Below are 15,394 nucleotides of genomic sequence, written 5' to 3' on the forward strand. Positions count from 1 at the left end.
GTGATTGGCTGCTTAGAAATTAAGTGTTAACGAGCAGTTGGACAGGTGTACCTAATAAAGTGGCCGGTGAGTGTACGTGTGACATCAACCCGTTCTCACTTGGTCATTGGCTCTTACAGTCATATACTGATACAAAGTCTGGCAAGTGGGACTGCTGGGATTGGTTTAAGTCACGTGAAACTTCGGTTATTGATCAGATGTGCGGAAAAGTTGCGGTGATTGGTCAAAATTGAGAGTCACACTAAAGTCACGTGATTGGTTGATTTGCATGAATTGGGACAATCGAGACATTGCAAAATCCTTGAGGGACTGAATAGAAGTGTTTGCACGGACAAAAAGCAATGAGATAACCTGGTGACTCATGGCACTTTTACAGAAGGCTCTTTTCACATAGAAGTCTTAACACTCTAGGAATCAATTCCTTCTAGCGAGCCACTGCACTATCAATATGTTGACGTTCTCTTTGTGTTGGTTGTTACAGTTTCCTCAGTTTTCAGAATTTAACATCACACAGCAAGGGGGCAGAGGGACCGGCCTCTTGAAGTAAAACCTCCAAGACAGCCTGTCTAGCCATTTTCTAAGATTGACCCTAAAATCCAGCACTCTCCACAGATTTCCCTCTAGACATTTGAAGTAAAGTCATTGTGCCGGCACCGGATGACAAAGATGGAGAGACTATTCCTTAAAAATGTGAATGATGGTTTTGCTGCCTGCTCTGCCTTGAAAAGAGAGATGGTGTTGATAGATGAACCGATACACTCCAAATTCTTTCTTCTTTAGGTTTGCTGTGTGTGTTATGATTCACTTTTGTCCTGCTGAGGTGATATTTCACCCGTTTGCTGTGACACAGCGCAGCAGTGCCGGTCTCTGGCTGTGGATGTCTTCATTAGGTTACAGCTCTATAGTTTTTCTTTTTTGACTGCTGAGCTAAAGGCTGTGTCGCAGCTCTTTGTTCTTCCTCTTTTCAAGCTTCAGCCCAACATGTCTTATGACATCTAATAGTGTGTTGTCTGAACCATAAAAAACATGGCGCAGAGTTGTGTTTGAGGTGCTGCAGTGGAGAGAGGAAGAAAATACAGTGATCAAACAGCTACAGTTGGTGGAGCGATTTAAAGAAATATCATAGCCACTAAATAAAAATTAAGCATACAGATGTATTGTAGAAAGAAAATGTCTAAATGGTGAAAGTCGCACTTATCATGAACCTTTTAACCCTTTTGACACTGCGCTAGGAATTCTTTTAACACAAACCTACATTAAATATGTACTTCTATGTTTAAATATATTTCATAACGCTGTGAATCAATTAAGATATGTAATCGCATGACTGTCCATAGTCTCAATTATACTATCTTAACTCAAGTCATATCGATTGTACATGCAAATAGTCTTGTCATGAGAACCCACTTGGAAGGCTTTCAAACTGAACTTTATTGGGGATCTTGAGCTGTTTTTTATTGATCATTGATTTAGTTTAAAAATAATAAAGCCTGTTACTCAATACAGGAAGTCTCTCTTGTTATTAAGGTGTGGGGCTCTTAAAAGAGCCTTTTACTTGTGATTCAGGATCAGGTTTAGCCTCCGAAGCCGTATAGGGCGCGGCCCTGCCTCTTCAGAGTGTACACAACATGCATGGTGGGTGACGGCATCCCGGATCACGTTCTCCAGGAAAACCTTTAGCAGACCGCTGGATGGGAGAACTGAGCACTTTATGGTTTCTTCTAGCCATCCATGTAGAGGTTAGAGGGTCTTTACACAACTTGAACACTTGTATAAAGGGTTGTCTAAAGTGATTTTTATCCATCAGGATTAATTACAATATGACCAGTTAAAGATTCTGGACATATGAATTGCAATTTGGGAAATTTCATTAGTTTAATCACATAGTATTCAGATAAGAATGGATTTAATTTATTTAAAGATTCATAATGTTGGTAATTCGATACATTTGGTTAATCATCCTGCCCAAGTTAGATCCAATTAAAAGCCTTGATTAGCTAATACCTTCTGACCCCCCCCCCCCCCCCCCCCCCAAAAAAAAAAAAAAACTAGTTTAGCTTAAATGCATCTTAAACACCTTTCCTCTGTTGCTTTTTTCCTCCTTTTTCCATCTTCCCTACTCTCACTCATTTCACACCACCTCCCTTCGTCAGCTCCACTTTACACCTTTTTGACCAGACTGCCAACCTCTGGGGATGCTACTTCCTGTTGATATGCAGAGCGCCTCTCAATCCAATCAGTACTTCTAAAAGGTTGTTACTAATAGTCCCCAAGGAGGAAAATCAACCTTGAATACGTACAAGGCCTCTGCCGGCATTTTGCAGGAGCGCTGGGCAGTGAGAGTGTCGCATCGTGCTTTCCCCCTTGTCTCCGCCAAGGTTCCATTGCAATATGTCAATGAAATGGAAATACAGCCAATTCATCTGGCTTTCTGAATGATTAAACACACAGAAACTTTAATTTCTAATACTCAAGGATGTTGAGCAGTGCTTGTAATCAGAAGGATCTGGTACATGAACATAATACTCTTGTAATTAAGAAGGAGCTCAGAGGAGGTGTTATCACCCTGCGACAGCTTACATTATATTGCACTATATTGCAGCAAATGTTGTCTGCATGGAGTTTTGAAAAGTGTAACCACACTTGCAACCCCACTTGCCCTGACTCACTGTGACAAGCTGCACAGGTAGCATAGTCGCTCTGTCTTTACCACAGCTCTGCACATGCTTGTGTGTCGGAGCAGAGCTGCACTCTCTGACCAACATGCGGAGGAGAGGACCGAAAAGTTAGCGTTTCAGTGCTATCAGGTACCAAAATTGGTGATTTATTGTGAGCATGGTAGTCAGTACTACTGATGTAATTCTGTTGTACCCTAAAACGTTTACCCAACCCTAGCTCTAATACGTATTATTTTACAGAGCATCAGAGTATTGTTTTACTCTTTGTCACGCTATCAAACGCACTTGTGCTGCTGTGTGTTGCCAGTGCTAACCCTGCCTATCATTATCAGAGACAATGAAATGGCCACACAATTTAGGATGATGGGCAGCCACAGTCTTAAGCATTTGAGAGTAGCTTGATTATTCTACTGGGAGAAGTGCATGGATTGGGAAAGGCTTTTTTCATATGTTACACTTAACCACCAATAAAGCTGCAATTCAAAGACTCGGGGCAGAAAGCGCTGACAGCGCTTGTCCACACCCCTGGCTTTCTCCAGAACAGCCGAGGCAGGCAATAATCTAACTATAATTAACGGTTATAAACCATGTCATGCACCCATTAGACCAAATAGCTGCCAACCAATCAGCTATGACATTAATGGTAGAAACCAACACAGCTTTATAATGTAGCGGTGTTGTAAGAGGGGAAAGCCGTTTTAAAAATTCTACAGTTTGTTACATAACTCTTTTTGAGTCAATTGAATTTATTGTATGTAAATTATACCTCAAACCTTGTTATGATTTATTAGTAGTCAGGGTGTCTTTGCAGGTGAAAAACAAAGTTGAGAGTTCAGTAAAACTGTTAGCATGCATTTGAGTACTCATGCACGTACACACAAACACACACACACACACATCATTCTCAGGGAACTTTCTTGGGAAAATCATTAAAATACTTTATCCCAGCCAGACCATTATGTACCTTAAACCATAGTTGGCACCAGGGGGAGTCTAATGGGACTTAAGCCCCCCATGTTTCAACCAAAGCCCCAAATCTTTGGCTGTTCATAAAGTGGGATGTTTTTAACGGAATAGTCATTGCGTAGACTATTTGCTCTTTTTTTTTTGACTGTGCCGTCTGCCTTGCCTATTCTATCGTGTGCTGGGGCCGTTCGTCCCTAAATGTTCAGCTCTTTATCTATGTAATGTTTGAATGAGCCCAGCCGGTTGTCCAAAAACAATTACAGCGAGCGAGTGGGCGTGTTGGTGACATTTCCATCATGTGGCTGGAACCACTGGAAGTAAACAAACAAGGGTGAAGCAAGACGCCTCAAAGACTGCAATGAAATTGTCTAACTGGAGAGACAATGAGAAGGCGATCCGGGAAGTTGTCAGACAACTCCAAGAAATGCCAAGAGACTCCGATACGTGATTGCGGTGTAATTTAGAGAGAGAGAGAGAGAGAGAGAGAGAGCTATAATGTTTTAATTAAGCTGGACATTACAGGGCATTAATTCTTTGGTTTTGCAATGTGTATGAATGTAGATATATTTTAAAATACACGTTTGTGTTGATCTAAATATACCTAAATAAGTACTTATTTCTACTGTTGAATTGGTTTGAGATCTTATGGACATAATGTGCAAAATCATATATTTAAACCCTAATGTGTTTTTTTTTAGGTGTGATGACGCTATGCACTTTGCTGTTTTTAGATGCCTAACTTTAAAATGTGAGAATGAAGTTGATGACCTCGATGTACCTAGATTACAGTAACAAACTTCCTGTTTGTCCCTCCATTAATGTGAATATCTTACATTCAAAATGACATAGTATTACTAGGAATATTGCTAAGCGTTTTTACTAATAAAAGCCACACTATGCGTATTTGTTGCCAGCAAAACTAACTTGCTTTACATTAACCTATTTTGATGAATTGATTTTACACAGTTTGGCATTGTCTTTGTTCATAATGGGCTAGTTGGAAAGATTGCATGTTTACTCAGCAAATGATCAGACAAGAAATTACTGTTAATGGAAACGATGGATCCTTCCCAACCTCATTCTTCGCATGCTCACAACTTAAAGATCTGCTCCTATAGACAGTCACTGACAACAGCAGAATTTACAGTATGTTGGAGTTTGGCCAGAGTACGACTTGTGTGAGCATTAAAAGGATGGGCTTGTGTGGCTGTACATGTTATAAACACTAACACAAAACCCTTCAATAAATTCTTTAAAATTCGTCAAGTACACACATACAGCATTCCAGTACATCTATCCATTTTTTAACACCCATTTATTCTTTTTTTAGGGTCGGCCTACGCCTGTGGGGAACTTGGTGGAAGGAAAGAGACACCCTGGACAGGTCAGCAGTTCATCACATGTCTAACACAAACATTCACTCTCACATCCACACCTAGGAGGAATTCAGTTTCCATTTCACCTGACGAAGTGAGACGCAGGAATAAAAATGCTGAATGCCATTTCAGACAGCAACAGAAACAACTCTTCCACAGCCAGGTGGATCGCGTTGCCCCCCACTCACCTCGTCCTTATGTAAATGTACATTTTCTGGATGTAGGATTAGTTTTAAAGATCCATGTTGTCCAAAAACTAACTTAAAGAAAGATTTTTTTAATGAGAAGGAGACAAGAAACAGCTGTGTGCAGCTGCGATTGCCATATAGTGTACACGTGTTCACAGAAAAACACGCATGACGGCTGCGGGAAGACTATTGCTTGTTAGGTTTGCTTTCAGTCAGTGTTGCTGCCAGCCTTTTTGGTGCTTTTCTTGATTATGCTATTTGGTAATTTCGAAATTGAAATTCAATTAATTAAACAGCCCTAAATAGCAGCATCAAAATGTAACGCCTAAGAACAACAAAATGAAAAAGGAAAATCTACTTTGTAAAAACAGCCAAAAACATACATACACACGTATGGGACGGGTACAAACTTAAAGCAAAAGTATACAAGTAAGCAATCTTTATCAAAAAAGCAAAGATTTAGAAGCAGAAAAGTTACACAATGTTACTTTACTTACTATGTAGAAAAGCTAAAATACACACATTCAAGTATTAACAAGTGCATAATATTATCAAAATAAACCCCAGATTTGGTTGAGGGTGGTTGATCAGGGCTTGGTACTGTTGTGGAGTCTACAGACCTGCAGGCCGGCTGGCGTTGATGTGTGCCTGAACTGCTTTTAGATGGTTAGTCGTCTGTATCTTCCTCTTGGCCACGTGCTCCTCCTTGTACATATCTCAGCATTGACTCTGTATTCATTTAGAAATATGAAGAAAAAGGATCAGTATAGAAAGAAATAGAATAATCAAACAAAAAATCTTATACCGAAAAAAAATAAACATTTAAAACTGAAAACAAGCGTTATTTGTCAACTATTCGATAAATCTAAACCAATATAAAAGCATAATAGAATGAGTTGAAATATTGTACACAATTCAACAATAATGTTTGCTTTATAGCATTCATAATGACATTTCATATTTATATCTTACCTACAGGAATAAAAGCAAAATGATTTAACTTACACAAGACTAGATTTCTGAATCTTAAAGATTATTTTACCATTTCACTGAATACACTTACGTAGATATGGTTAAGAGAGCATTTTGTCTACTTGAAAACGTTCTATTTCACTGGCAGATGTCGTCCATGCCTTTGCAACCTGACATAAATGCAATCAAAATGCCAGATCATTTGGACATAGCTTCTGTCACATTCACATGTAGCTAAGCTAGCTGTATCAGTAACACAAAAAGTCTGAGTTCATCAGACTTCACATTATCAAGAGCCATTTTCTGTCCCACTCCACATCCAACACCTCACCTAATTTGTGTGAGAGACTGTAGCCTATATTCTGCTGCCTTCTACTAAATGACAATCCTAAAGATGGTCGTGTGTTTACCACGCATTGCAAACGGCAAAATATGTCTTCTCAAATGACACTACGCCAGGTAAACTATGCTAAATGCCTGGCTAAAGACGAGTAATCGCACGCTACACGGTAATACCAGCGTTATTTTCTTGAGCAATTAAATATATCCCTTGTTCTGCCTGTTTTGTGATAAATATGCCTTTAAAAAGTGCCTAATAATTGTTATGACTATGAGGATTTGTCATAAGGCTATTTTTGGCTGCGTTGCTACACAGACGCCTAAGTTGTTACCACAACAACCCATACAGATAGGTTGGTGATGTCTGGACACACAAATCCAATTTACCTGCAGTCTGAGACACCTTTCTATTTATTATATTTATGACTATAATGCAGCAGTATTTTACATGCTGAATGTGAAAGTCAGCCGCTTCCACAGGATAGAGAAAATAAATGAATAGTAAAGAAGTGGGTAGGTAGAAGTCTCTGTGGGTGAGACACTAGGACTGTTTGTGTCTCTTGCCATTCCCCCCATAGTTGTCACCTGGAAGCTTTCCGTCGGCCCCCCTCTCTTTGGAAGCCAGAGATGAGAGCCATTCAGAGGAATGGCCTCAGGCACAGGCCTCTACCAACGCTCAACTCGACAACCCTGGCTGTTTTAAGGGAGCCTCTCTTTGCGCTTCAAAAGCTTTCTACGAATGGGAACCAAGTTGGCATCCCACCATAGGCTGCCTCCATAAAAACCTTTTTTCAGTTACTCAGCTGAAAGGCTAGAACCACAAGCACACTTGGGATTAAGGGCAGAAAAGGGGTTGGATTGAAAGGAAAAAAAAGTGAAATTCCTCAACACCTTTAACAACTGATATTTGGAGCCGGGATAAAATCAAACCTCATGGGAAGCTGAAAAGGCTATTGCCTCAAATCATAGCCTGACAGAAAGCTAACAGTTTGACAGAACAATGCTGAAACTGTGTGGCATTGTGCACTGAAACATGTGCTCTGTGGGATTTCAGCAGCAACACAACCCAGAGAAATACAAAACAAAAACATGGGGCAATTAGGGAATTAACTATGAATTTGTTGTTGTGTTACTGTGCTCCCTGTCAGCTTTGGTTTGCCACTTCAATCACATATAAATCATAGGACAATCTGTATCAGCCTGAAAACTGTCTTGAAATTTTATCCTGATGGATGATGGTGCTTACATTTATGACAGGGTAATAACTGTGAAAGAAATTACAGCACACACAAAGACACCAACACACACACAAGCATACAGATATTACAGGTGCTTTTTGGTACCTTGTTAAAAATAAAATGTACACAGGATTCAAATGTTAAAGTTGAAATGAAGCCTTAGAATAGAAAAATAAACAAAGCTCTCTTTTGTATCTAGGAATGGCAAGTGTTGTTTCCATGGCAATGGTATTTTAACCTACATTAGGATAACAATTTTGTGAAAAGAAACACTGCATGGAGCGACTCTACTCGCCCAGAACTTTTGTGGACTCTAACAGATTTGTCCAGCATCCAGCGGTTTCTTTTGAAATGAGACTTAAACACTCAGACAAGCCAAGAAGCATCTCACTTGGCGGACCAACAAAATGGTTACAGCATTAGAGTTGACATAGTGTTTTACTGCAGTCTCGGGCAATCATCAGGATCATTCATCTGCACATTCAAACTCTTTACTCTCTCATTTGTCAACCGGGCTACAGGCTTGAGCTGGGCTATTGCAAGCTAGCATGTTGCCTGTGATGTATTGCGCTCTGATAAGCATCTCTTTGCTGAAAATATGGATCTCTGTTCAAGATGTGATTTTAAATGTCCAGTCTTTGATTTAAATGCAAGCAAACAGGTAGTCTGACCAGGAAAACCAAGATGTGGATCTATTTTCTCATAAAATGGATGTTTAGAGCTCATGTTATTGGACTTGCAGTACATGCTGTGTGAGGTAAATGGGTGCCTCAGGTTAAGAATATACTTTGAGTTGCAATGATTAGGATGAAATGTTTTATACAAAACCCTATAGTCTAAATACATACGGGTCAGGTGACTTGGAACCTCTAAATTTCTAAAAGGTGTGAGTTGTTTTTCTGTTATGTGTTAGTCCAGAGTTCTGTGTCAGAGAGCAGGTTTAGTGAACTCCTAGTTTGTTAACTCTAAGATGAGGGAAACTTTTCAGGAAGGGAGGTACATCAAACCTGAGAAAGAGGGCTAACTCCAGTCCGTTTCAGAAGGAAAGGTTATTTAACCTCAGAGTCAGTTACTATGGTAACTAAGTCTGTGAACCTAACCTGGTTGGGAGCAGAAAACGTTTAGTTCCTCTGACACAGTGCTCTTTAATTTCCTCATTCATTCATTCAGTCTGTATCAGGTGTATTTTAGCTCAGTTCAGTCAGGACCACTTTGTCAAAATAGATTCATTCATTGCAGTTTAAATAGTCCGCTATTTGGAAATCCAATCCTAAAAGGGACTCAGCTGAGCCATTATCTGGTGTGCTGGCTTATGAACTGTCAGCTACGAGCTGAGATAATAGCCAAGCTTGACTCCATGACCTGCCACAACTTCTGTATGCTTCATTTCGGTCAGGACCACTTTATCAAAAATAGATTCATTCATTTGCAATTTGTATTTTGTGGTATGGCTCTGTTTTTGGGCCTCCCACGCACTTCCACATGCATACGTGGAAAGCATGAGGCAGGGAGAGCACACCTCTCTTCCCGTCCATGTGCATACATGGAAGGCCTTAAGCTGGGAGAACAGCAGTGTAGGATCCCCCAAAACCCTCATACCAGGCCAAATCTCCCTGCCCATCCAAAAGCTTACATGGAAAGCATTAGCAAGGAGGGCAGCAGCAACACTACACTTCCACGGAGTTTTAGAAAATAAAACCAGACGGACAATGAACTGTAAAAATGACCTTAGGTGGGACTGGGCCCCTCAACCCTGAACAGGATACATGGTTTTAAAAATGGATAAATATTATAGATTCCTGTAGTTAAAACTATAAAATAAATACAAATAACAATAACAATTTAATAACAATTTAAAGGTGTGCTATTTGGAGTTATGCCATGAGATTGACAATTGTGGTCTTAAAAGTCTCAACTACTGGATGGACTGCAGTTCAAATTTGCCTTCAGGATGATTAATAATGAATTTCATGACACCTCAATTAACTTCACATCTAGCGCCATCATTAATGACAGTCCAATTAGTCTCTGCTTTGTGTTAAGTGCTAATTAGTAAATGTTAGCATGCTATGTTAGCAACACGATAAACCAAGATGGTGAACACGCTGATCGGTAAACTTGCTTTACTTGTAACTTGTAATATTGTCATACCTTTCTGAAGCATTTCAAACTTTTTCTTGTTCAATTCCAATTCAATTTGATTTATAGTATCAATTCATAACAAGAGTTATCTTGAGACACTTACACAGATAAAGGAGGTCTAGACCACACTCCAGAAGTTATGATCTAGTTTCTTACTAAAAGTTTTGTTATTATTGTTTATTTGTGATGCCGAAACTTTTATCAGTGACATTTCAGTCAATGACTGCAACAGAATAAAGATATTCCTCTAATAAAACTGATTTAAAATTGCCATCACACATCATAGTTTGGGGGCAAGGTCCTCTTCTTTATTCAGATTGTGTTGATGCTAGCATTTATGCCACACAATATTAACAAGCTCTTTGAGCCCTTTAGAGGAAATCTCATAACTTCAGAGTGTTCCAAAAACAGTTTACCTAGCACTGAAGGTCGGTACAGTAATCTTGTGCATTCTTATATTTTTGCACAGAGCTAGCGAGGAAGATTTGGAATATTTATGTTGATCATGACATTTTAAATGGCATAGTGAGTTTTCTGAAGCTGAAAGGGCAATAAAAACAACAAAAAAGGTCACAATGCAGTTCTTGTCATAAAACAAGTTATATAACAAGTAAAGACACGCAACCAAATAACTACAACACTTGTCTTTTCTCTCAATGCATTGTTTCACTGATGGCTGAGTGGTAGCGGTGGTGACCCAAATTACGGTTTCTTGATAACTGCAGCTGGAGTTCAGGAGGAAGTGTTAAAAAGAAGGCCCTTAAGGAGGCTATTATCCAGGGTAGAATGTGCTTCTGTGGTTCACCCTCTCTCAGTGTAAGTTGAAATGTATCAGTATATGACCCAATCTGCTTCTGCCAGCCATACGATAACCGATAGAAAACCTTTAGGTCTGAATATGAGTCCACAGGTTTTGACTGCTTTTTTAAAATTATTATTACAATTTTCTACTCCGTCCCCTTCCTTTATCTGCGTAAATTATTTGCCTTTTTATCTTGCATAACAAAAAAGCCTAATCTCAAACACAATTACTTTACAGCGAATATGCTTTACCAAATACATATTTATAAAAATGTTAACATACAGTATGCAAGATGTTGCATTTGATTATTAAGCATTTCACTTAATTATCTTTTTAACGGTTTGTTTAAAAGTCTGTTTATACTTATTTATATATACAGTATTGTACAAATATGATTGAATTGGAAGATTATATTATATTATTATTATACAACAGGGGAGGTGTCCCTTTTCTTTTTGACGCCTCCCCTACAAACATTTACAATCGCAGCCTGCAACAGTTACTGAATCAGGCTATGGTGGTAAAAAAAGCATGCAGCTTGGAGTAGAACTTTTTACAGACACCAACAACTATAGCATTTTCATTACCTCTTTATTTTCTATTTCTAGAGGCAACATGAAAGATATAACAAGTTTCAGCTAATGTATCACTCCTTTTATTCCTGAGAAATACATGCCTATACATTTAAGGAATTGAACAAACCCACACTGTTGCACCCATGCTGTATGCCCTATTGGACCCCACCATGACCAGTCTGATGGAAACATAAGCAGGACAAATCCCCCGTAGCTTGACGGCGGGATATTCTCAGTGTTGATGGAGCTATTGATCATGCTCACATTAAAATGATGTCGGCAGCTGTACATGCCAATATTGGAGAGGTCCATTAATCAGAAAAGCATTGGCCCTGTCAATATACTGCCCTGGTCCTAACAATAGATGACAGTCTTGAGGTGAAGCTTAGGGTTAGCTGAGCAGAAAGCATTCCACTGCTTAAAGTCCATCCTGTCTCACCACTGAAGCGCTGTCCTGTCCTCCTCCACCCCCAGGCATGACTTCACCATTTACTAAATCCTTTTAGGGACTGCTCAGCCCCACAACTCATTGAAGGCAGAGAGCGCGAGTGGGTCATGCGTCATGGTGGGATATGAGTAAGATCAGTGTCAGCTTTCCTCCACTTGCGCCCTAGAGACAGTTGCCTCCATGACGGAAAGGCACACATAAGTGAAACACCCCTTGCAGTTGTTAAAGTAAAACATCAGCTGTATAGTACAGTACAGTTTAATGTTCACTGGATCCCCCCGCAGCAGTAAGAAGGATCCACCATGTCCCATTTTGGTCCACTACTCACTTGGCGTCTTGCGAGTGACTGCAGGCACTCAAAACAATAAAATAGATTGGGCAGATATGTTTTTTTTGCAGTTTTACAACTTATTTCCTTGTTCTCTTTCCTGTGTTTACTGTAGCAGTTTACTTGTATACTGCATTGGCTCCCCAGCCATTCCAACCATTAATACAATTATAGTGCTGACCAAAGTAGCTTAATGTGGATCATTAATCATAAACCGGCCATATTAATCAAATATCTCAGTATGTAAAAAAAGTCCAACAAATGCTGCTGATGGAATAAATGAGTTAGAGCCATGGATAGGGACAAAGTGGGTGGAATTGTGGTATTTCACCTACGACCTACGTAGGAAAAATCAGATACACATCTTGACAAAAAATTTAAAACTACAAAACTAGTCTTCAGTAGATCTGACCTGATCCCTGGACTACATTAAGGGAATGTAGTCCACTGACAAAAGACTGAGGACTTAAAATCTAATTTGGGGGTTTTACACCAACAAGTTCTCCCTTGAAATGTGGTACAGTCACTTGCATGTTCTCCTCAGGATGAAGTCTAATCACTTTGGTGATTTACAACTTTGTTTCTGCAAAATGAATAGCATTCCTATCAGCCTTAGTTGTATTTAGATTTTACTGCTAAATATAATCCTGCATGATAAATTAAAATGGTGAACATGGTAACAATTAGAAGTTTAACAACTTCATTGTGAGTTTGCTATCATGGTGACAGCAGCATTTAGCTCAAAGCTCAGCTGTGCCTAAACACAGCAAATAAATAATCTAATGTAACAGTGAACACCGATTTTACAGTTTTGAAACATTTCAAACACATCCTTGCAGCCTTTAAACAAAACTATTAAATGATATAACCCTTAATAAACATATAAAATAAAAATAAAAGCCATATAGAGATTTGTTGATTAGTCACATATACATGTATACACTGCAGTGCTGAAGGAAGTGACACAGGTGAACTTCACCTTTCATAATTTCATTCGGGTACAGCGCACATTTTCCAGGATCCACTCCTCTGACAAGTATAAAAAAAGTAATCTTCAGTCACCACAACTATCATCAGTTCATATTAAATTAAATTAAATTAAATTTTCAATTTAAGTGTTAATTTTTTTCATTATACTGGACTCTAAGAATATTCCTCTTATACTATAATGAAATTCCCAATGAACGGTTGAATCACTAGAACGCAGCACCACTTCTGATGTCTTAAAATAGAATAAAGAATAACAGCCTTATTACAATCTAATCTGGATCACCACATAAAAAGAAAATTAAACCTTTAATGGAACTCCAAGAAATCCAACGTATTATAATCAAACTGTGCAGATGGGAGCGTGTGTTTAGCCAAAGTGCCAGAGTGCTTAAATAGCACACCCAGAAAATAACAATGCCACTCCACGTGGGCCTGCAGGTTTTATGCCATTCATTGGAAGGTTTATAGTTGTCAAATAATTGCTGAGAGGGACTTGACTTTTCTATTTTGAAACCATTCCTTTTCCCGTCAAGCATTACATAAGTGGCAATGAAAGAGCTCTTTGCTCATGTCTAGACCAGAAATTGGCAGGCAATCTGTTGTGAGTTTACCTCTTTGTGGATCCGTCTTTTAGCAAAAGCGGCAACTTGGAACATTCTTTTTTAGCATTTTTTCCCCCTATTTTCGATAAATGAATTGAATTGCAAAGACCTGGATATAATTTGACTTTAGACATAACCAATTTATCTCACACCTCAGTGCAATTCGAGACCCTGTAATGAAACGCCAAGCTAAGAGTCAGGATTGGCAGAGAGTGACATCTGCTTCAGTTGGTTCAAATTAGAAATGCCAAAAGAAAGGAAGAAACTGTCAAATAGAAATGTGTCAGACATTTTACAAGTCTAATACTCTTGTAGGCTGGAGGGTTGAGGTTTCAGTCAAAGGGTCTTTCAAAAAGTGTGATGTGAGCTGCGCTGAGCACACACATTCACAAAGATAAGCGGCATCTCAGGATGCTCGCCCGTTACAACCACCCATTCTTAGTCTGCTCTAATGCTGCTCTCACAAAAACCTCCTCCTCTCTGTAAATGCAAAGAAACAGCTCTTTAATTCAGATTTCCAAGAAAGTGAAGAAGATTACTCAACTGTGAATGTTAAGGGGACACGGCTGCACAAACTAAACATGATTGATGAAGTTTAGACTTTGTGAATTGGTTTCCGTCTTACAAACTTTCAAAACCGACCATATTGGTCATTATTGACACATTACTATTGAAAGTAGTTGTAATTGTTCTTTAGCCTCAACATTTTTCCTGGTTGTGTCAAGCTTCTTCTAAAAATCTATTTCTTCACCTTTCTGTTATGTGCCATTCTCTGGGGTGCTGGAAAAATGTCCAGCTGGAGTGTTGGTTATTGCTTTTTCTGTCAGGTGTCAGCAAATGTTTGAGTCTCCAATCGACCAGTTTTCTATAAATCACAATAAACATTCAGCAGTTCAATACAGGAAACATCTATTAGGTCAGTGAAGTGATAAAACTAGTGTTACATATAAAATATGATATGATATTTGTACATTATTACTCCATGCTATAAAGAGCAAATCCCAGTAATTTGTCATGGTGCTTCTTTTGTATTGTGGTGAAATTAATCTGGGTCCAGGGGCCTCATCAAAATTAAATGTATAAAACCGGGCGTACGCCAGGTCCTTCACACATTTCCTTTAAACATGACAATCAACATAAAACTGAGCGCACATGAACCAGCCACTGACTGCGCCTTGCCTCCTCCCATAAATTACTGTGCAAATGACTAAAAATACGGGCGTTTGGTGATTTAAGCCCCCAACGTCGCCTTCCAGGCAGCGCTGTCTAGTAGGCACTAGGATTAAGCAGTGGTTAGGGTTAGGTGCTTTGAAGTCAACAGTCGCAGTGCTGCCTGGAAGTTGCCTCTGGGGGCCTAAAACACCATCAAGCATAAATGCGCCCCTGATGTAATTCTTTGTCCAATCACAACAGCTAATCTTGCTGCAAGACAAGCAAAAAAAAGAAAGAGAAAAAAGAACTACAACTGTGAGACTAAGAAAAAAAACTGATATTAAAGTGGAAATCAAGAGAAGAGTGGTGGCGCCTCATTTAAAAAGGACTTGATAAATCGTACAGGCTATGTCAGGTCTCTTACCACATTTTCCACATTCCGTTCATGACATCACCTTGTTCTCTTATTATTCATTAGGCCCGTTCGAGATGAACTGCGCCTCGCCTGTAAAGTAGACGAGAGCAGGCTGCAGCAGCGGGGGGGGGGACATAAAGCTGCGTTAAAGTCGGACAGTTTCCAGACGATTCCAGCCGCCTT

General features: G+C 39.3%; 1 long non-coding RNA gene across 1 annotated transcript in view; it reads right to left on the reverse strand.

Annotated features, from left to right (window-relative positions):
- LOC117937711 overlaps positions 1–15,025 on the reverse strand; it is a 17,813-nt gene extending 2,788 nt beyond the window's left edge. Inside the window, exon 1 of the long non-coding RNA XR_004655218.1 lies at positions 14,922–15,025. This is a non-coding gene — a long non-coding RNA (uncharacterized LOC117937711). The remainder of the gene's footprint in view (positions 1–14,921) is intronic.
- Positions 15,026–15,394: the final 369 nt, after the last annotated feature.

Source organism: Etheostoma cragini, chromosome 22, assembly GCF_013103735.1.
Source record: "Etheostoma cragini isolate CJK2018 chromosome 22, CSU_Ecrag_1.0, whole genome shotgun sequence".
NCBI classification, from domain to species: domain Eukaryota; kingdom Metazoa; phylum Chordata; class Actinopteri; order Perciformes; family Percidae; genus Etheostoma; species Etheostoma cragini.